Here is a 23,936-nt window from a genome sequence, read left to right on the forward strand (position 1 = left end):
AAAGGTGACTTTTGAAAAGTAGAATTTTTACTTAAAAAAAAGAGAGAAACTGATGTCCTTATTCCATTAGACAGGAGCTGCCTTAACCCAGATACTGGTGAGTTTGTGGGAACTCGATAAAATGGGCGTACTCTTCATAGTAGTACCTATCTGGAATGCTAAAAATGAAAGTCATGGTGTCTTCCCCTTAGGACATATGTGAAAATTCCTATCTGTTATCCAAACTGCCTAATTACCACGTGCTGTATGTTTTTTTTTTGTATGTCAGATTAGTACCTAGCTGATTTACACTTTGTAGTGATTGATTTTGTCAACAGTGTAACTTCACAGTTACTGACTGTTCTGGGAATTTAATTAAAATATAATGTGCAAAGGAGAAGCAGAATTTTGATGTATTTGATTTAAATAGAAGTTTATTAACACTCATCCACTCGTTGGATTTACATAATTAAAGCATCTCAGTCTAAGTGTCTGATAATGAGCTGCAGCAGACAGCCACTTCTGACTTCATTTGCTTTTTCTGTTTGAAAAGAATGGTCAGTGTGATTATGTCACTGGAACTCCCTCTTCCTGATGATATATTGGATTTCTTCTCATCCAGCTCGAAAGGAACTGTAAATTCCCAGGTACAAAAAATTTTCCAAAAATCTGTTGGCACAATCCATAAGGAGACAAGAGAACATTCTGTGCCTGTTTTTTATTATCTTCCAAGGATGCCCTTATATATTTAAATTGGTGTCTGATAGCTGATGACTGGCCAGAATTTTAAGATAGTCTCCAAAATATAGTATGCATTGGTATTAATTTCTTACAGATTAAATTGTCAATGTGTATTGAATGACTTAAAATAATCACATTTTGATCTAGTAAATCTAGTTCGATCAGTGTTCTCTAAGGGAAAAACAGATATGGTAAATACAATAATGACTAGTGATGTGATAACATATTAGAAATGACATTTATGTCAGTTTAGCATCAAAAAGTATTACTATATTTGTACTGCTGAATAAAAACCACTGCCATTGATTCCGACTCACAGCTACCCTAAATGCTCTACAACAATTACAATGTATAGAAAAGCATTGAAGACATGGGTAAAAATGCTCATAATTAAAGCAATTTATAAAAAGCATATTTATACTATTCTAATATTTAATTATTATATTATTACTTCTAAAGGTAATATTTTTAATATGAACTAGACATTTTTCTAAGCATTTTTTATGAGAATATTTACCTTAGGAAATGCTTTCGCCCTGTCTACGAAAGTCGTGAAGTAGTGGTTTATCTAGAACAGGACACAATTATCCAGAACCAGGTATAAGTTTCCCTTTTTATTTTCCGTACAGGCTTATGAATAGATTTAAACCAGCATCCAGACTGCCACAAACTTGACATGACCTTCGAGGCAAAGAAAACATGGCACCTTTTCCTTAATCTAAATTCCACTGTAGCCATCACTGTTTTCTGTGGATTGTCCCAGAGATTTGGGGAACATTTTGGTATTATAACTATGCACAGTCACATGGTAAAGAAAAAAGAGGCATGGATTAGACATAGATACATAGCATGATTACAAGTGAGCTTGCCTCACAGGGCTATCAAACGTATTCTGGGGCTGGAATTCAAAAGTGAGGTAGTGTAGTCACACATGAGGGTTGAAAAGGCAGAGGACCAACTGACTTCTTTTGGAAGTACAACTGTTAATCATGCCTCAAATGAGCATCTTGACTGGGAACATGCAGCTGAATGAGTAAAAAGTTAATCTTGTTTTAGGTGTGCCGTAGTGGCTAAATCATAGTTCAAAAATGAAATTGGGAGGGAATTTCTGCATCTGCAATACAGAGGGCAAAGGAGAAACATAATTGTGGTATTAAATTATCTCCTAAAATGAGTAGAAACATAATCTGCAGCCAGGAAGGAGGAGATCTCATTAGTTTTATCATAAATACTATATACATGTTAATTTAGTCTCCAGGAAGCGATTGATGAGAAAATCCCTATGTTGTACAGCAAGAATTGCAAAAGCCAAATGACTTTTAGATATACGCCTTGACAGCCACACACATTGTTGCAGTAGGAATCAACCAAGAGTCTTCCAGAGTGCTGGTTTCCTTCAGCTGAGACCCTGGAGAAATGGTTTTAGGTTCATTTTAGCTTTGTATTTATGGCAGTTTATTTTATGGGAGAGTGCTTTAATTCTGTAAGCTCTGAGACAAAAAAAAAAAAAAAAACAAGTATTCTTTTATTTGGCATAATGGACTCACTTAGATTTCTCTCAGTGACAGTCTGGGGCATAGTAAGTAAAGCAGACCCAGAGACCCTCACCAATTCCCCAATTGCTGAATAGCACTCTAGTATGAAATTTACTTTATAAAATGCAATAAAGGTGTTTGGTTTTCTTTGGGGGGCCATTTTTACAGGAAGCAACAATAAAAAACATTACTGTGTACCCCATGGCAACAAGAAATCAACTAAATCACACTGAAATGTGGGAGCCGGACCATTGTTTAAGTCAGAACCATGTATCAGCTCCACCTCCTGTACGAGTCAGATTTGTACTCAGTAAATTTAGAAATGAGTATATAACTTGATTAATTAGACCGTGCATAGTGAGACTACACATTAAAATCTACAAATGTTAGTGCTATTTATGTGCAAATAAGTAATATGTGTGACATTCCTAGTACTCTCTGTCATATAGTAAGATAATGGTAAATATTAGCTAACATTTGCATTATTCTGATATTCATTTTTTATCCTTATAATCACAATTTAATGACCTAGGAATTCAAATGATTTTGTCATTTACTACAACTGAGATATTTTCAGCCAGTTTGTTAAATACGTTTTTTCTTTTAATATCAATTTTGCATTGTTTGCCCAGAATATAACTTAACTACCACTTCATCTCATGTAGTATGCTTCAATTGGTAGGCAGTTGGGAAGAGCCTGGAGGGAAATGGCAGACAGAAGACAATAGTTAAATGTTTACACCTTAAAATAGATTATTTTTTTGCAAATTAGGGAGGATAGCACAAACAGCAATGATATTATTTAAGAAACGAAAACCCACCTCATGCGATTTGAATTTCAAACCCAATTTAAGCCACAAAATAGGTAAATTTAAAACACTGACTTGTGGTTTTGTGAGGAAAGTATCTATAAATATTCATGATTTGACACATCAGTAGTCAATGAATGGACAATTCGAAGATCAGTAAGGAAACTTCTATTTTAGGTAGCTGAAGTTAATGCTGAGAAACACTCTATTTTTAAAACTAACTACTTGAATTATTTGCATATTGGTCCTATTTGTTGAATTCAACTTTGAGTCTTTTTCCCTGATGACATTTGTTCAGCCCTAATAACTAAGAACTACTTTTTTTCTTTATTCAAGTGAATAGAGAGCAAGATTTACTCTTCCTTATGTGGTAGGACTTCAGAGATGGTATACACAAAATTTATGGACATCGTTTCGTTAATTTTAAGCATCAAAAATATGTAGAGGTTAGTACAACAATGTGCATAAAAGGGGAATTCAGTATTTGTGAGGATAAAATCTCGTGGTGTGTATGTTGTGTGTGGTATATATGCACACTGGCAAGCTTATATGCAATGCGACGGTGAGACTGGAGACGGCAAAGAAGAGGCTAGGACTCATTTCCTATTGGAATTTTGATGCGTTTTAATTTTCCCTGGTGTGGATTAACATAGCAGATCTTTTTAAGTGACCATCTGTGAAAATTTCAGATAAAAACAAATGTTTAATTCAGTGGCCTTGCATAATGTTTTTAGTAATCATTCTCTCTATGGAGGCAAATTGCTGCTTTTTTTCTTTAGACAATTTTTGAAGGCATTTTATAAATAAAAATTAAAAAATGAACACAATCCCGTATAAAAAAAAGACTATGCTTCTTCACTGAATAGTTTAATGAAACACTTCATACCCAATTCTTAAAAGTAATTACAGGGGACCAGGGCCTCCAGATTTTGTGATTGTGAAACTCCAGAGCTTCTCCATTGGTCAGGGAAAACATGGACAGGCCCAGAACACAAAATCTGAAAACAAGAGTTTAATGCATTTTTCAGTTAAATCTGCAGTTGTATTTCTTAACCAGAATACTTGTCATTTTCCACTGACTGACTTTAGTTATTTTTCTAAATGATTTTGATCAAATATTACCATATCTACAAAAGGAAACTAATTTTCGTTGAAATACAACTTCAATCATAAGTTATAATGAAAAGACTTTAGATTGTGTCATTATTCTGCCATTTACAACTCAGACTTTAAGAATAACTAAACGAATGCATTATAAGTTTCAGATCCTATTCCTAATACTAAAATACTTTTCATTGCTTAAAACAAAATGGAGATGTGTCTAGAAATCTTCAAACTCAGTCATGAGTCAGTCCTACTATTTGAAAGTCATGTCTGTGTTTCAATTACATAATAGTACAATTTAATTAAGCTTCCTGGGTATTTGAATATTATGAAATCATAGCAATGATATCATGTATCAGAAGGGCATATTTTTACATATATCTTATTGTAATATGGTTAGTCTAAATAAAACCAATGTATTAATGCAAGTTTAACATCATTTAGAAAAGGTGCTGAGTATTTTGTTTCTCCTAAGTGAATTTTATAATACAAATTAACAAAAACAAACAAGCAAAACAAAAAGAAAGAGTAAAATATCCCTTTTAGTTCTCCCCTAAAATTACCCGGGCTTAAGAAATGTTTTTTGTATGTTATATATTACTCTAAAATCTGACACAGAAGCTTTGTTGTTTTTGCTAGGTGCTGTCAAGTTGGTTCCCACTCATACCGACAACAGAACAAAACACTGCCCAGTCCTGCGCCATTCTAACAATCTTTGTCACGTTTGAGCCCATTGTTGCAGCCACTGTCAATCCATCTTGCAGAAAGGGTCTTCCTCTTTTTCGTTGGCCCTGTACTTAACTAAGCATGGTGTCCTTCTCCAGGGACTAATCTCTCCTGATAACATGTCCAAAGTATGTGAGATGTAGTCTTGCCATCATTGCTTCTAAGGAGCATTCTGGTTGTACTTCTTCCAGGACGTATTTTTTTGTTCTTTTGGCAGTCCGTGGTATATTCAATATTCTTCACCAACACCACAATTCAAAGGTGTCAATTCTTCTTCAGTTTTCCTTATTCATCGTCCACCTTTCACATGCATATGAGGTAATTGAAAACACCATGCCTTGCATCAGGCACACCTATCTTCAAGGTGACATTTTGGCTTTTCAACACTTTAAAGAGGTCTTTTGGAGCAGATTGGTCAAATTCAAAATGTCTTTTGATTTCTTGACTGCTGCTTCCGCAGGTGTTGATTGAGGATCCATGTAAAATGAAATCCTTGACAACTTCCACCTTTTCTCTGTTTATCATGATGTTTCTTATTGGTCCAGTTGTGAGGATTTTTGTTTTATGTTGAGGTATAATCCAAAATCAAGGCTGGGTTCTTCGATTTTCATCAGTAAGTACTTCAAGTCTTCTTCACTTTCAGCAAGCAAGGTTGTATCATCTGCTTATCGCAGGTTATTAGTTAGTCTTCCTTCAATCCCTCTACTGTATTCTTCTTCATATAGTCCAGTTTCTCAGTTCATTTGTGCAGTATACAGACTGAATAAGTACGGTGAAAGGATACAACCCTGACACACATCTTTCCTCACCTTAAACCACGCGGTATCCCCTTATTCTCTTCAAACAATGGCCTCTTCATCTGTTTCCTCATGAGCACAGTTAAGTGCTTTGGAATTTCCATTCTTCACAATGTTATCCATAATTTGCAATGATCACATGGTTAAATGCCTTTGCATAGTCAATAAAACAAAGGTAAACATCTTTCTGGTATTCTCTGGTTTCAGCCAGGATCCATCTGACGTCAGCAATGATATCTGGGTTCCGTGTCGTTTTCTGAATCTGGCTTGAATTTCTGGCAGTTTCCTGTGGATATACTGCTGCAGCCACTTTTGAATAATCTTCAGCAAAATATTGCTTGTGTGTCATATTAATGATATTGTTCGATAATTTCTGCATTAGGTTGAATCACCTTTCTTGGGAATAGGCATAAATACGGATCTCTTCCACTTGGTAGGCCAAGGTGGTAGCTGCCTTCCAAATTTCTTGGCATAGACAAGTGAGCACTTCCAGTGCTGCATCCATTTGTTGAAACATCTCAGTTGGTATTCTGTCAATTCCTGGAGTCTTGTTTTTTGCCAATGCCTTCACTGTAGCTTGGACTTCTTCCTTCAGTACCATCAGTCCCTGATCATATGCCACCTCCTGAAATGGTTGAATGTCAACCAATTCTTTTTGGTATAGTGACTGTGTGTATTTCTTCCATCTTTAGATGTGTTTTAACTTTATGATAATTAGTTGAATTCATTAATACATCTATGAATATGTTTATGGTACAGTGAGGTTTTACTGAGCTCTGCTTTCATGTTTTAGCTTTTCCTTCTCCTTCTGTGTCTGGCTGACAATTTTTACTTTTCTAGCTGTCAGTAGGTTTTTCAGCCTTTCCAATGTGTTATATCTGTGTTCAACGTGGTAACTTGTTTTAAATAGTGAAGCAAGGTGGGAGTGCTTCAGAAACAAACAGAAGTCCCAACTCTTCTACCAGATGGTTACGTGACCTTAGACTATTACCTAACCCCAATGATCCTTATAGAGTGACTATGAGTCAGAATCGACTCAATGGCAATGGGTTTTGTTTATGAGCCTTAGTTTTTTTTTTTAAGTCTCTGTAGTGGTTACATGGGGATCAAATCTGAGGATGCATGCATGATAAATCCTTAATAAATATTAAGTTATTACTATTAATCATACCTTAAAATTCAAATGAGCTTCTAAAGAGTAAATGGTACAAATTTATGGATGAATTTAATGATGGGAAATTGTCACAGTTGTTTCAAACTTGTAAAACCTAAATGAAGATAATAACGCACTTATGTGATAAACAAATTACAGAAAAATATTTTATCTCTCAAGATTGCATGTTTGTATTATTTAGCAATAAGTATTATGTTGGTACCATGTTGCATAATTTGAATCTTTGAGTTAAAGACATTGAAGTTACTTTTTTAATTTTCTTGTGGAATAACCCAGATATAAATAAATGGAGAAAGGTATATTAACAATAAATATAACTTGACTTTTAATTAAAGATGAATATAAACAATGACCTAACAGGATAGTACATGCTTTAGATTTTACAGTCGTTAGTGTAGCTGTCGCTGTGAGTCAGAATCGACCCGACGGCACTGGGTTTGGTTTTGGTAGTGTTGTTGTTGTTTAAATCCATAGATTTTATTTGGAAGTGGTAGAATTATACACCATTTAGAAAACAACATTTTATTTTTGGGAATTAGAACTACAGTACATTTATAGAGTAGTGGTGATCTGCTTCTGAAAAGTCATAGCCATGAAAACCCTGTTGAGAAGCTCTACTCTGCACACATGGAGTTGCCGTGAGTTGGAATCGACTCCATAACAACTAACAACAAGTATAAACCAAGACCAATTTTAAATTATTTTGAAAGTTGAAGTAACACGTATGGGTCCAAAAGCATAGAGAAATTCCTTAGAAGATTGTTGAGGAAATTGAGATAATACATGGAAGTACTCAGCACAATACCTAGCACATACTAAGAACCCGTTAAAAAGAAGCAGTCATTATTTTATTTAATCACACAAAAAGGTCTTATCAAATACTGCATATTCGACATTTATTCCATTTTCTGAATGGTCACCATTCTATGTGGTCAAAATCTCGATCTCGTCATTGCTAAATGGTATAATCCCTAACTCATTTGGTGGTTTGCTTGTTTGTTTTAAATAAAAGCTCAGTACTTGAGCTCACGGTTTAGATGCATTTCAGGAATGATTATTATGCTAAAGATTTTAGTTCAGGTTTTTCTTCAGTACTTGAATTTGAATCCTAAAATAGACTTTGAAATTTTGCCTAGTTCCTTTCATTTCTGCCTTGATATTTCACAGGGGTGATAGGTGTAGAACAAAAACAAACAAAAAAACTTGTCATATGCTGACAAAGTATTAAAAAAAATCCACTGGATGTCTAATTATTAATCACTGTGTATATGACCCTAAGTTTTCTTTTTTTTTTCCCCTCTCTCTATTTCTTGAGAAAGGAGCCCTGGTTGCACAGTGGTTAAAGAGCTGCTAACTGAAAGGTTGGCAGTTTGAACCTACCAACTGCTCCATGGGAGAAAAATGTGGCAGTCTGCTTCTGTAAAGATTTACAGCCTTTTTTGAAACCCTACAGGGCAGTTCTACCCTATCCTATAGAGTCGGAGTCCATATGAGTCAGAATCGACTCCAAGGCAGTGAGTTTGGTTTTGTTTTGTTTTCGTCTCTGGAGAAAAATAGATGAATTATCTTGATCTGGAATATATTGGTGATTAGAGAACTTTTTTTTAATATAAGGAATACTAGGTACCAGCTTGGATTTTACCAATATGTTACATGCTGTGGCTGTTAACCAAAGGGTCAGCGGTTCGAATCTGCCAGGTGCTCCTTGGAAACTCTATGAGGCAGTTCTACTCTGTCCTATACGGTTGCTATGAGTTGGAATCGACTCGATGGCACTGGGTTTGGTTTGGTTTTTTGGTTTATTGCTATAAAGGTCACCCTGGTGGTGTAGTGCTTAAGTGCTAGGGCTGCTTACCAAAAGGTCGGCAGTTCAAATCTGCCAGGTGCCCCTTGAAAACTCTACCAGGCAGTTCTACTCTGTCCTATAGGGTCGGTATGTGTCGGAATGGACTCCACGGTAGTTGGTTTTTTTTTTTTTTGGTTATTGCTGTAAAATATGTGGAGACAAAGTTAAATTACTTCTGGAAGGTAACATCATTGAAAAGATAATATTTGCTTTGGAAAAAAAAAAACCCTCTTCCTACAATTTATATAATTAAAATTAAAAAAAAAAAAAATACAGCCACACAATGTATTACACTGGTTTCAAATTCAATAGACTTCCTATTTTATAACAAATTAACCTTTAAAAAGCTATAAAACCATTATCTAGCTACAGAAACTTAAAATATTCTCACTTGAACTTTGAAAACAATATGCACTCAATAAGCTATTTTAATAGGTCATTATTAATATATAAGTTAATTTATTATCCTCATAAATATTCATTAAGTTGCTGTTTAACTGAAAATATATATTTGCTGTGTTTATGCCAAGCTATCGGGAAGGTTTTTATAGCCCAATATATATTATAGTTAAGAATAAACCTTTCATGGTTTTAATGATGAGCAGTTTGAAAAAAGCCTTTATATTACAGATTAAAAAAAAAAGTTACTTTTTACTTACTAGATTTCCTCTTCTGAATGTCATAAATCTTTACAAAAATTTTATTTTGTATGTTTTCTCTTGTATTGCATTTTAGATTGTACCTAGTAATCTCATTTAGTACAATAAATTTCTTGTGAATTTTCTTAAATTAATAATTTTTTTTTTTTAAATAAGTAATGCATAATTACTTTGATATCCCTGGTGGTGCTGTGGCTAAGAACTCTGCTGCTAACCCAAAGGTCAGCATTTTGAATCCACCAGCTGCTCCTTAGCAACCCTATGGAGCAGTTCCATTTTGTCGTATAATGTCCCTATGAGTTGGAATGACTCAAGGGCAATGGATTTGGTTTGGTTTGTTTTGAAGTCATTTAGTGTCTAAATTTAAAAACACTGTATTAATAATTTCAAAATATACATATTTTAAATCCATTTGTGTTCTTTGGAAAAAATCAAAAGTCTCTGTAATCTCAGAAATAAATGTAATATAATAATAATAAAAATAAAAAACAAATTTAGACTAATATTCATAATCAAGCAAATTTGTCAAAGAAAGTCATGTGTATTCTACTTTCATTTGTAATTATCTGTTTATTTTAATCTAAATCTTCTACCTGATTGTTAAAGGAGCCCTTGGTGGTGCAATTGGTGGTGCAATGGTTAAGTGCTTGGCTGCTAACCAAAAGGTTGATGGTTGGAACCCACCAGCCACTCTGTGGGAGAAAGATGCAGCAGTCTGCTTCCATAAATATTACAGCCTTGGAAGCCCTATGGGTCAATTCTTATCTGTCCTATCTGGTTGCTTTGAGTCAGATTTGACCCTATGGCAATGAGTTTGGTTTTTTGGTTTATGCTGTGTTTCATAAGTATATGAATTGTTGCTGTTGTTGTTAGGTGCCATCAGGTCAGTTCTGACACATAGCAACCCTATGTAAAACAGAACAAAACACTGCCTAGTCCTGCACCATCCTCACAATCATTGTTATGCTCGAGCCCATTGTTGCAGCCACTGTGTCAATGTATCTTGCTGAGGATTTTCCTCTTTTTTTTGCTGACTTTCTACTTTACCAAGCATGATGTCCTTCTCCAGGGACTGATCCCTCCAGATAATATTTTCAAAGTGTATGAGACATAGTCTCACCATCCTTGCTTTTAAGGAACATTCTGGTTGTACTTCTTCCAAGACACATTTGTTCATTTTTTTGGCAGTCCATGGTATAGACAGTATTCTTCACCAACACCACAATTCAAAGGTATCAACTCTTCTTCAGTCTTTCTTAGTCATTGTCCAGCTTTTGCATCCAAAGGAAGGAATTGAAAACACTGTGGCTTGAGTCAATGTGCCTTAGTCTTCAAGGTGACATCTTTGCTTTTCAACACTTAAAAGAGACCTTTTGCAGCAGATTTGCCCAATGCAATGTGTCTTTTGATTTCTTGACTGCTGCTTCCATATGTATTACCCATATAAAAATTCTTTCATAATTCTCACACAAAGACAATTCTCAGGCATCCATAGAGTCAGTTTTATCATATGTAAAATAAGTTATCAAGTGAAATGCAGGAAAATCTCTTAGAGTTCTAAGATACTATGCTTATTTGGGAGGTTCTCAGTTTGCAGTTGGTTGCCAACCTAAAGGTTGGTGGTTCAAACTCACCCATCAGTGCCTGCAAAGAAAGGCCCGATAATCAACTTGCATAGAGATTACGGCCAAGAAAACCCTATGGAGCAGTTCTACTCTGCAACACATTAGTTGGTGTTGCCATGAGTCGAGATTGACTGAACAGTAAATGTTTATGCTTATTTGACATTGATCCTATGACTAATTAATGACAGTTGTAATATATTTTTTCCTTTAAACAATAGTACATTTGTAATTAAATAATAGAACAAGTTGTTGATGATATTATGTATATTAAAACAGATGGGATATAATCTAGTATTTTTTTAGTTCTGTTAAGAAATGGACAATTTTAATCCTCTGCTTTTCATTATATTTTGGAAGATAGAAAATTTCATGATAATTATTCTATTCACAAGCTCAAGGATTTCTTAATTTTAGAGTGGGAATTGCTAAGAAGCTTTGTTAATATTTGGCGGATTAAAACAAAATTGGTTTTTCTTCCAAGTTGCTATTATATGACAGACTGGCAAACTGTATTGTACCCATTTCAGATCTTTTCTTGCTGAGAAGTTTTATGTGTCTTCCATGGGAGCTATCTAAACCTTTCACACACATGTACTGTGCCTGAACTATTATTTTTTAAAATTTTACATAGTAAACAAACCAGTAAATCTACCTCCATTGGCTTCCTGTGGTATTATATGTATTTTTTTTATATGTTTTAATATCTATAGTTATTGCTTTGAACATTAAATATTTTTTGATGGGAAACAGCCTCTTTTGAAGTAAGCCAAAGATATGGGTAATCACAGGGTACAATTGTGATTGAATTGTAATATTTATTGATTGGATTATTAATGAATTAATTTAATTTCTAATGTTTTTACAGTTGTCTACAGCACTCTGGATTCTTTATTGTCTCTCATTCTGCTAAATGGCAGAAAGTGTTTTATGTTAAAACAGATTACAGAGGCTTAGAAAAAATAAAGTAATCTCTTTTGGAAAAATGAAATAAGGCATGGTTATAAATGTCTTATTTTCTGTGATAATTTGCAAAACATATATGCAAATAGTTTTCTTGGCTTTCAAAAAATCCCTAGTATGACTTATTATGTAGATTTATTTTTCTTGTTTTGCCTAGCTTCATCATTTGTGTGCTGTAATTGATTACAAAACGGGTAAATACAGTCCATTTTTAGAATAAAGCCACATACAGATCAGACAACTGGTAATCTAGGGAATCATTTACTTTACACTTGAGGTTTTTTTTTTCTTTTTTTAATTCTGATCAACTAGAAAATGAAGTTCTAAAGGCCTTTACCGTGAAACTAGGAACTAGGAAACATGTATGCAGATGGCCCTTTACAATAAGGTAGAAATCACTTCCTGTGATTTTAGAAGTATTGTAAAGACCTCTTTGGCCTGAATTCTATCCATTAAATGCTGAAATTTATAAATTGCTCTTTTATGTTTTTATTGGGCAGTTTCTTAAGATGTCATTGTACCTAAGGAGATGCTGTAATTTAAAATATTTTATTGAAATTAATATCAGGATAATGCCAAACTTAGTATAGGCAAGTGCATGGAATTTCTGTATCTGGAGTGATAGAGATGGGGTAGAACCAGGTAGCTAAAGACAGATTTGAATTTTTCACGATTTGAATATGAGTGTTCTTTATGTACACTTGCATCATTTGTTTGTTTGTCCTTATGATAAATTTCCTACTTTCCATGCCATGGGTAAAGAATAAAATCTCATCAGATTTTGGAGCAACTTCATTGCCATGCTCCAATCTTTTAACCTCTGTAAGACTTCATTTCCTTCCTTGTAAAAATAGTGTAATAATAATGTTGTCTTCATATCATTCAGCCTTTAGTAAACAGTGTTCATTATTATCGTTGTGGTGTAATTATGGTAAAAGAACAGAGTTCCTACCTTCCCTGGAGATTTTAAAAGTGAAATTACTTGAACAATATCTGTGTAACACTGTAACTTTCTTTCTTATACATTATCTCATGTAAACATTAGCAATCCTTACAAAATCCCTGTGAAGGAGGATCGTCCATACTCTACAGTGAATAAATAGGGCTTCGAGAGTTTGACAGTGTTACCCAATGCCATACACTTATGCTGGGAAACTAGAGCTCTTACTTCAAACCCAGTGCTTGATAATATATCCATGTTTATGAATGAATTTGACTTTAAGATGACTTCTCTCAGACATTAGCACCACTGTGGCTTCAATCTTGGTTCCTTACAACTAATCACGAATATTTCCAGGGTGCTTGCATATAGTTTAGAAAGAGAAATGTAAAAATAAAACAAAAACAAGTCACCCCCCCCCAAAAAAAAGACTACTAAAACTGGCAAAGATAGGAGAATGGTATGTGAGTGTTCAGAATACTGTTTTTTCAATGTTCCTGTTGAAAATCTTCAGAATAAAAATTTTCAAAATGAAAAATAGGGGAGGAAGAAAAAACAAAAACAAAAAACAAAGAAACTTAACTAGGATGTTCAGCAAGTGACTGAAAACGCTCCCAACTGTTTTATCATTTATTTGGCTTACTCCCACCCATGGGAGTTGATTGAGTGGTTACAAGAAAACTTTGCTTTTGGGCAAGATTTCCCAGTGACGTGGAGAGTCTTGCAGTCAGCTTCTGCCCTTACTCAATCAGGCATACCAATTAGAAAAATCAGGTTTACCTAGTTAGCTGTCCAGAATCCAACATCACTTAAGGGATAGAAATTCTCTCCCTCCCCCTGCAAAGAATTGCAAAAATCAACCAGTGTGTTAGATATGGCCATTACAGTTAAATTACTCTTCATTTGATCGACTGAATTTTGATACTTTTATCAGAATACTGACAGCCATGAAGACATAGCCTCAGGCACCTAAATGAAAGAATGCTGAACATGAATTCGTGTTGAATTTGTTCTCAACCAGAGTGCTTGGTGAAATCATGGGGTGCTTGTGTATCTGAGCTCATTTATTATTACAGAAGAGTTCCCATTAACTTCTTGGGGGAAGTGTTGCCATTAAATCTTGAATGAGAAGAATTTGTAACTTGAAAATATTTATGAATATTTCATAAGAATCATCTAAGGGTGCATGCTTGTGTGTGATAGCCTGGCAAAGGTTGACAGATACGTGGAATATTGTAATAGCTTGATGGATGCATATGGGATGTTTAATGAAAAGTGAAAAGTGCCTGCTGGGCTGCTTTGAACATCTTCCAGTATTGTGCTGATTTTTGTTGGATGTTAACAAAATCTTCACAGAGAGAAAGAGTTTCTATTAATGCATTGAAAATGGCAGGATTTTTTAATCGCCTTCAATAGGCTTATATGAAACATGATGGGGACTAAGGGTTGATGATTTTATTCTTTGTTTCTGTTTACTAAATCTGGTTTTTAAAACACATATCTGAACAAACTAGGTCCTAATGAGTAAGCATATGATTGTTTTCTCAAGTGAGGATCCTATATAATTGTGTACTCTCATAGTTTAATGGCTCAGAATCCCTGGGGAATTTCACTACCTTTCACATCTATAGGAGAATATGAGTAGTTTAGCAAAGAGCAGCAGAAAAAAAAACCAGCAGATACTAGCACAGTTTCTAGTCGACCAAAAAGAATTGGTCTATGTTCAACCATTTCAGGAGGTAGTATGTGATCAAAAACTGATGGTACTAAAGGAAGAAGTCCAAGCTGTACTGAAGGCATTGGCAAAAAACAAACTCCAGGAATTGACTTAATACTAATTGAAATATTTCAACAAATGGATACAGGGCTGGAAGTTCTCACCTAACTATGCCAAGAAATTTGGAAGACAGCTACCTAGCCAACTGACTGGAAGAGATTCATGTACTCATGCAGAACCTATATATAGACCAACAGGCAGTCAATGGAACAGAACAATGGGATACTCCATGGTTTAAAGTCAGGAAAGGTGTGTGTCAAGATTGTGTCCTTTCACCATAATTATTCAATCTGTATGCTGAGCAAATAATCTGAGAAGTTGGACTATGTGAAGAAGAGTGTGGCATCAGGATTGGTGGAAGATGCATTAACAACCTGTGATATGCAGATGACACAACCCTCCTAGCTGAAAGCGAAGAAGGCTTGAAGCACTTACTGATGAAGATCAAAGACTACAGCCTTCAGTATGCATTACAGCTGAACATAAAGAAAACAAAATTCCTCAAAACTGGACCAATAAGCAACATCATGTTACACAGAGAAAAGATTGAAGTTGTCAAGGATTTCACTTTACTTGGACCCACAATCAACACTCATGGAAACAGCAGTTGAGAAATCAAATGATGTTTTACATTGGGCCAATCTACTGCAAAAGACCTCTTTAAAGTGTTGAAAAGCAAAATCACTTTGAGGGCTAAGATGCAACTGACCGAAACCATGGTATTTTCAATCGCCTAGTATGGATGCAAAAGCAGGACAATGAATATGGTAGACCTTAGAAGAACTGAGACCTTTGAATTATCCTGTTGGTGAAGAATAATGAATATACTATGGGCTGCTATAAGAACTAACATGTCTGTACTGGAATAAGTACAGCTAGGGTGCTCTTTGGAAGACTTCATTTTACATACTTTGAACCTGTTATCAGGAGGGACCAGTGCTTTGAGAAGGACCTCATGTTTGGTAAAGTAAAGGGTCAGCGAAAAAGAGGGAGACACATTCGAGAGATGGACTGACACAGGGGCTGCAACAATGGGCTCAAACATAGCAAGGATTGTGAGGATGGTTCAGGACTGGGCAGTGTTTTTGTTCTGTTGTACATAGAATAGAGTTGTTACGAATTAAAAGAGACTTAAGGGCACCTAACAACACAACAACATGGAAAGTTCTATAAGTTTTGGAAAGTTCCCCTTCACAGATGCATCAATTTAATATGTATCTTTATCTTTGAAAAAAAAAAAATCGCAGGAACATGTTTGTGTATTTTGGTAAGAAAAAAATTTATCATGTATTTTCTATCAAATTACATGAAGTATTACAGAATAGAGCACTGTGTAGATGGATCAGTTATTTTCCTTTTTGAAGTTTACCAGTGTTTATACTACTCTGGCTAAGAAAATGCCTGCTTGGACTACTATATTAATATTATAAGAAGGAGGCTGCCATTCCTCAGTGCTATAACCTGCGTGATCTTCAGAGACCATCTCAATGAAGTGCAGACCTGATTTATTTTTCCAGGTAAGTCATTCATTAAGTAAAAATTGATCATACTTCCATTTAAGGTAACCATCAGTTGTTTTGATAACTTCATTTAAGGTGACAATCAGTTATTTTGATAATTTCATTATTCTTATTGTCTAAAACTGTCCTAACAATGCATTCCTATGTAGACTGTCACAATAGACTATAAAAAGGATAAAGGGCATTTATTCCCAGTCACCACGGCCCCTTCCATCACTTGTTTACAACCTAGGAAATGGAAGGCCAAATCATTTGAAATGTGCCACTTATGCTTTATGTTATCATTCCAGTCTCAAGGAATCTTTGTGGCAGAGCTAAGATTAATTAGCTTAGTGGATCTGATTACTGTAGACCCTGATTTCTGTTAATAGCTGTGTTTATCATCTTAATGTTAAATTTGCTTCTAGCAATTTACTTGATCACATAAATGCATGATGCATTGAACCTGCTGCATTTGACATCAGATAAATATTGAGGGTTGAGAAGCTTGCTTCTGCTATACTATGTCATCCCTGGGACAGCCCCCTCTATTCCAGAAAACAGTTTGAATTATCCTTTTTAGTAGAGAATATGTATCTGGGAAGATATGAAAATCATACAAATCCCATTTCTCATATCAAATGAGATAATTTGGTCTGTAATTTTAGGTCCACAGAAATCCAAAATTTTAGGTTATTTAATAATTTCTCTTGGGTTATTTATCTGTTTTAGGGTAAGGGACTGGAATTTTACTTTTAAGCAAATCCTTTTCTGAGAAGAGGAAAAAACCAATAGCAAAAATAAGGCTATGAGAAAAGTAGATATCATCATAGCAATATAGTAACAATATATAGTAATAATAGCATACAGATGCATTACAGGTCAGAATGAGAAGTAAAACCATTTCAGTTTCATCTATTAAAAAAAAACCATTGCCATCCAGTAGATTCTAACCAACAGTGACCCTGTAGGACAGAGTAGAACTGCCCCGTACAGGTACCGTTTCCAAGGAGTGCCTGCTGAATTTGAATTGCCGACCTTTTGGTTAGCAGCCGTAGCACTTAACCACTATGCCACCAGGGTTTCCAGTTTCATCTGTAGAGTATCCGTTTTTCAAGATCTCTCTCTAAACATTCGGTCTTTGTAAACTCAAGTCAAAACAAAACCTACTGCCGTCGAGTCAATTCCGACTCATAGCGACCCTATAGGACAGAGTAGAACTGCCCCACAGAGTTCCCAAGGAGCACCTGGCAGATTTGAACTGCTGACCTCTTGGTTAGCAGCTGTAGCTCTTAACCACTAGGCCACCAGGGTTTCTCAGAATTTATATAATTTAAGATTGTTGTTGTTGGTTGTCATCAAGTCGATTGGAACTCATGGTGGCCCTACTTACACAGAGTAAAACTTCTCCATAGGGTTTTCAAGGCTGTGACTTTTCAGAAGCAGACCACCAGACCTGTCTTCTGAAATGCCTCAGATACCCATAATGATTTTAGTATATATTTTATTTTAGTTGCAAAGCTTTAGGCTTCAAGGGTGTAACTTTGTTTATAATTATCATGTGTTGTTGTTAGGTGTTGTCCAGTTGGCTCCAACTCAGGGACCCTATTTACAACAGAACTAAACACTGCCCAGTCCTGCACCATCCTCATTATCTTGTAGGCTCATGAATATATATGAGCATGAATGTTCATTGTAGGTTGTGACATAAGTGTTTGGTAGAATGCTAGAGTTATTCGTATGTTTATGTTCTTACAATTTATCACACACATGACATTTATAGACATGAAAAATTCATCCTCTTTATTCACCAAATTTTAATTTGGTAACATATTTGCAAGTAACCAAGACAATTTATCTCCCTCTAAGTATTTCATTTTAAAGTATTCTATTATAATACCAGTTTCTTATTATAAACCAATGCCAAGGATATTTAATTGGTATACTCGGTTATCTTCTATATTAAAATTGTGTTGTTTCATTTATTCAAGAAAGATTATTAATAAAAGATCATCTATAATAAATTCTTAATTTAGAATAATATACAAAGATATTAAGAAACTTACATAGATCAGTTATTAGAAGAAATAGTAAAAAAGACCATTTATTCTCCTTTGTAACCCTACTCCGAGAGTATTTCACAAGCATACTCAGCATGTGTGCTTGTGTGTGTGTGTTAAAAAAATTTTTCATCACATTTAGTTTTGTGATATAAATTTGTAATAAGAATACAAGTTTTTTTTTCTTCACACATTTCTGTTCATTCAAAATAATGTACAATGAGCATGTATGACACATATTTTTTTTCAATTCCACAAGTAAAAGGAGTTAAGAGGCTTAATCAATAAGCATTTCTTTGAATTCTTTGAGTTTTAAAAAGAAACTGGCTGTACATTGGAGCCCTAGTAGCATAGTAGTTAAGAGCTTGTCTGCTAACCAGAAGTTCAGCAGTCGTAATCCACCAGCCGCTCCTTGGAAATCCTAAGGGGCAGTTCTTCTCTGTCCTATAGGGTCGCTATGAGTTGGAATAGACTTGTTGGCAATGGGTTTGGTTTTTTTAGCTTTGGCTCTAGATTAATTAAGTGTTGCTAAATATAAATAGAAATGTTATATTTCAAAATACGCAATATAGCATAATACAGCAAACGACTATCTGAAAATAAAATAAATGTATATTATATGGACACTATTTTTTTATTATGACTGAGTCCCTGGATGGTGCAAGCACTTAAATCGCATGGCTGCCAGCTGAAGGGCTGGAGGTTTGAGTCTCCCGAGGCCTCCCAAGTAGGCCTGGCAATTTACTGTCAAAAAATCCATCACTGAAAACCCAGTGGTGTCCAGTTTTATTCTGACACACAAGGAGTCTCTGTGAGTCAGAACTGACTCGACAACAACCAGTACTGGTACTGTTTTTTCAAACAGCTTCTCAATGCTTATTCACTTTTTACTGAATAAAGATAGCTCCACAATTTGAAACAGTGGTAGTAAAGGCATGGCAGCATTGTAGAAATTTTCTGACATTAGAAGGAAGCCAGGGTAGAGCGGTGGTAGAAAGAAATTGTGAAAATCAAAGACCACGTTCCAATTTCATTATGTGTATAGGCGTTGGCTGATTTAAGATGTACAAAGAAAAAAATACAAGATAATTTATCTTGTTCATCTAAGTAGTTTGTTAAAGAATGTACACCCATATATATTTTCAGGAAGATCTTAAGATTCTCAAAAAGTAATCAAGAACCTTATTTCCTGAAAACTAAAATTGTGTATGAAAACCCATTGTTGTTGAGTTGATTCTGACTCACAGAGACCTTATAGGACAGAGTAGAACTGCCCTATAGGGCTTCCAAGGAATGCCTGATGGATTGGAACTGCCGACCTTTTGGCTAGCAGCCGTAGCTCTTAACCACTATGCCACCATAGCTTTTCCTTTTATACCCAAGCCTGGAAATCTTTTAGCTGGCCACTGTGTACAGTTGGGCAAGGCATACAGGGCACATCTTATGGGGCAACATTCACAGCACAGAATAAGGAGTCTGTCTATTTCTTACAACCAATTTCTGGGAGACAGCGGTAAAGCATACCTTCTAACAAAATCAATATATTGTGACAAATTTTAGCTAGATGGAAGTCAATTGTCTTGAGGACCCTTGTCTTATAGACACTTCTAAGCCATATGGCTTCTTTGTGCATTTCATTAAGAGCTCAAAATTTACCCAGATAAAACTGTGACTTTTTTAACCCTCAAATACAAAGGTCAAATATGGTAACACATGACAATTTTAAGTACTATGCCTAGACGCTCAGCAAAATACATTAACACTCTTTTTGTCACTATTATTAGCTGTAACAACAATAATAATTTTTAAGAAAATAACTCCAAAGGCCATTTCATTTTCTAGAATCCATGACAAAATATGCCAGAAGTTAGTATGGCACTTACATGGTGTAGACCATTCTAATTTGCTCTTAAGTCATAAACAATGAATTTCTATAAAAAAGTATCCATATAAAAAATGTTGCTTTTTAAAAAATAAAATCATACCCTGTTAAATATCGGTATGAACTAGATAAATTTCTAAAAGATGAGTAAATTTAAATAACAACCTAAGGAACGGGGCTTATCATAAATAATCATTGTCTATGATTTGATTGGAATCAATTCATTGTTGAGTTTATTCAACTACTAAGGTCTGTATTTCTCTTTGGGTTATAATTCTTGCCCTAAAAAGGCTTTTGAGGATCTTATTGCAAATGTATTTTTTAAATTAACCCCACTGCTTTCAGTAGTTTTTGGCAAGAAAACAATTCTTGAAAGTTATACAAAACTGACTAAGCAGCTGTGAAGAACATTCAAACAGAATTTTTATAATTGGAGTAGTGAAAAATAGAAATTCTATAAATAAAATTGTATATTTAGGATAATGAGGAAGTTCAGTTTTCATTCAGATGAAATTCAGTTTTTTCATCTTCTAACAACAGTAGTACAAACTAATTTGACTTTAACCAAATCACTTCACCTTCTCAATTGTTGTTGGTGTTGTTATGTGCCATCAAGTCAGTTCTGACTCATAGCGACCCTATGTACAACAGAATAAAATACTTCTAGATCCCTTGCCATCCTCACGATTGTTGTTATGCTTGAGCCCATTGTTGCAGCCATTGTGTCAATCCATCTCGTTGAGGGTCTTCCTCTTTTTCACTGACCCTCTACTTTAATATGTAGTATCACCAACCTTGAATGAATGTTTGCAGCTCCTTCATCTCATTTTGAGTAATGCCACATCAGCAAATGAAGGTCCCAAAAGCTTTACTCCATCCACATCATTAAGATTGACTCTACTACTTTGAGGAGGCAGCTCTTCCCCAGTCACCTTTTAAATGCCTTCCAACCTGAGGAGCTCATCTTCCAGCATTATATCAGACAATGTTCCGCTGTTATTTATAAGGTTTTCACTGGCTAATTATTTTCAGAAGTAGACTGCTTTGTCCTTCTTCCTAGTTTGTCTTAGTCTGGAAACTCAGCTGAAACCCGTCAACCATGGGTGACCCTGATGGTATTTGAATTCCAGTGGCAATTCACAAGCCCCCACAGTAGGACAAACTGACAGACACGTGGGGGGACCTTCCCATTACCATTCCTCAATTCCAGAGTCAGTAAGGTATGGCAACTACTAGTGGTTGGACCTAATTTTAATCAAGAGTTGTTATCTACAAGCTTAGAGAAACTCTTAGCAAAGAACATTGATAATTCTGCAAAGCATGACTTCCAGTAGTTCACTCAAAGCCCGAGCATATAGAACCACCGAAGCTAATATGTTTCTATATATTTACCAGGTGTGGTACCACCCACTGAAATTTTTATTCGATCTTGATAAGATTATGTCTCTGGTATGTTAACAAGTACCCATATTTTGCCTATCTATACAAATAATAAATTATAATATGAGGTGACCATTGAGGCAAAATTCCGAATTTATTCCCTCCTTTCTGAAAACAGGAAACCCTCGTGGCATAGTGGTTAAGAGCTATGGCTGCTAACCAAAAGTTCAGCAGTTCGAATCCACCAGGCACTCCTTGGAAACCGTATGGGGCAGTTCTACTCTGTCCTATAGGGTTGGTATGAGTTGGAATCAACTCGATGACAATGGGTTGGGTTGGTTTGGTTCTGAAAACATCAAGGTTATGGCAAGGGCTATAGGCTTATAAACCACTACAGGGGAATGAAGATTTGGAACCAACAGTATAGTATATCAATCTACTACAATGGCCATACTCTCAGAAACAGAATTGTCTTCATCCACTCTTGTCCTTCTTCAATTTTTCCTTCATTCAACAGCCAAAGTGATCCTTTTCTAACACAAGCCTGATTTATCAAACCATGGTTAAAATCTTTCAGTGGACCCTATTACTATCAGCATAAAGACCAAAATGGTTAGTATCATTTACAAATCTTTTCATAATCTAACATCTACTTAACTCATCTTATACAACTTTGCTTCTTAGCTATCACCTAAGATTTGAAAATATACCATTTACCACTTACCTCAGGACATTGTTCATTTTAATTCTCTCTACATAGGTCTTCTCTTCCGCACTTTTCTCTACCCAAATCGAATTCCACCTTCAGATCGCATTGTCATTGCCTTAGGTAATCTTTCCTTGAACACACAGAATATATCAGGCCTAGCCATGTACTGGCTAAAACTAAAAAATCTTTTTTTAGTTTTAGCCAGTACATGTTTACGTAGACTTATTTTTTTCATAACAAATACCACAGTCTACAATATATTTGTGCAATATTATTTGTATTTGACTAGTCCAACGTTTAAGCACTTGGGTGCTAACCAAAAGTTGGCAGTTCAAATGAACCATTAGCTTTGTGGGAGAAAGACCTGGAGATCTGCTTCTGTAAAGATAACAGCCTGGGAAACTCTATGGGGCAGTTCTACACTGTTACATAGGGTTGCTATGAGTCCAAATTGACTTGACAGCACACAACAATAACAAAAAGTAGACAATAAATTCATATAGGAATAGAATTTGTTTTTGGTGGCATAGTGGTTAAGAGTTCGGCTGCTAACCAAAAGGTCTGCAATTTGAAGCTACTAGCATCTCCTTGGAAGCCCTACAAGGCAGTTGTATCCTGTCCTATAGGGTTGCTATGAGTCAGAATCGACTGAATGGCAACAGGTTTATTATACCTTTAACTATTGGCACTATCTCTAGTCCTTGATACATAGTAGGTGTTTCTGAAAAATTATGTGTTGAATGAATAACTTAATTAATGTATCTAGTTAATATTACCAGAGAGAAATTCTAAACCTAACTCAATTTTCAACTCTAAAACCACTTTTTATTAGCTTATTGCCTAGCTGGGTCTAACTATCCCACATATTTAAGATTCAGGGGAACAAGAGGAATCTAAGCCAGTGCGAGTAAGATTAGTCAAACTCTAATCAGAGTAATTTTGAAAGCAGAAACGTTTCCATGGTGTGCCAAATTTATTTTGTTATTGAGAATACACACAACAAAATGTACACTAATGCAACTATTTCTACAGGTACAATTCAGTGACATTGATTACATCATTCAAGTTGTGCAACCATTCTCACCCTCCTTTTCTGAGTTGCTTCTCTCCCATTAACATAAACTCACTGCCCCTTATGTTTACTATCTAATTTTTCCAGTTGCTATTGTCAATTTGATCCCATATAAGTAGATATTAAAAGGGCACAATGCTCAAGGCAGACATTGTTTACTAATTAAGCTGAACTATTGTTTGGTTTTAAGAAGACTTCAAGGACTATTTTTGGTTTAAGGTTTAAAGTTTAAAGATTAAACCAAGGCAGTAGTTTCAAGGGTTCATTCAGCCTCCATGGCTCCAGAAAATCTGCATTCCATGAGAATTTGAAATTCTATTCTGTATATTCCCCCTTTTGATTAGAATTCTTCTGTAGAATCTTTGACCAGAGTGTTTAGTAATGGTAGCTGGGCACCATCCATTTCTGGTCTCATGGCAAAAGGGGCAGTTGTTCCTGTAGGCACTTAGCCACATATCCCACTTCCTCCTCCTATTTCTGACTCTCCTTCTTCTGTTCCAAGCGAGTAAAGAACAATTGTTGAATCTTGGATGACCTTTTGGTGTCCTTTCCTTTTCCCCCTTAATAATGTTACTTTTGAATTTATGTACCCTTTCTGATGAGGCGACTTTACACTATACCTGGTGATATAGTTATGTGACTTCATTTAAATGTAATCCTTT

General features: G+C 35.2%; 1 protein-coding gene across 1 annotated transcript in view; it reads left to right on the forward strand.

The window, feature by feature from the left end:
- The window catches only part of NAALADL2 (N-acetylated alpha-linked acidic dipeptidase like 2), a 679,917-nt gene that overhangs the window by 456,938 nt on the left and 199,043 nt on the right, over positions 1 to 23,936 (forward strand). The window lies entirely within an intron of this gene.

This window comes from Loxodonta africana, chromosome 23, assembly GCF_030014295.1.
Source record: "Loxodonta africana isolate mLoxAfr1 chromosome 23, mLoxAfr1.hap2, whole genome shotgun sequence".
NCBI lineage: Eukaryota > Metazoa > Chordata > Mammalia > Proboscidea > Elephantidae > Loxodonta > Loxodonta africana.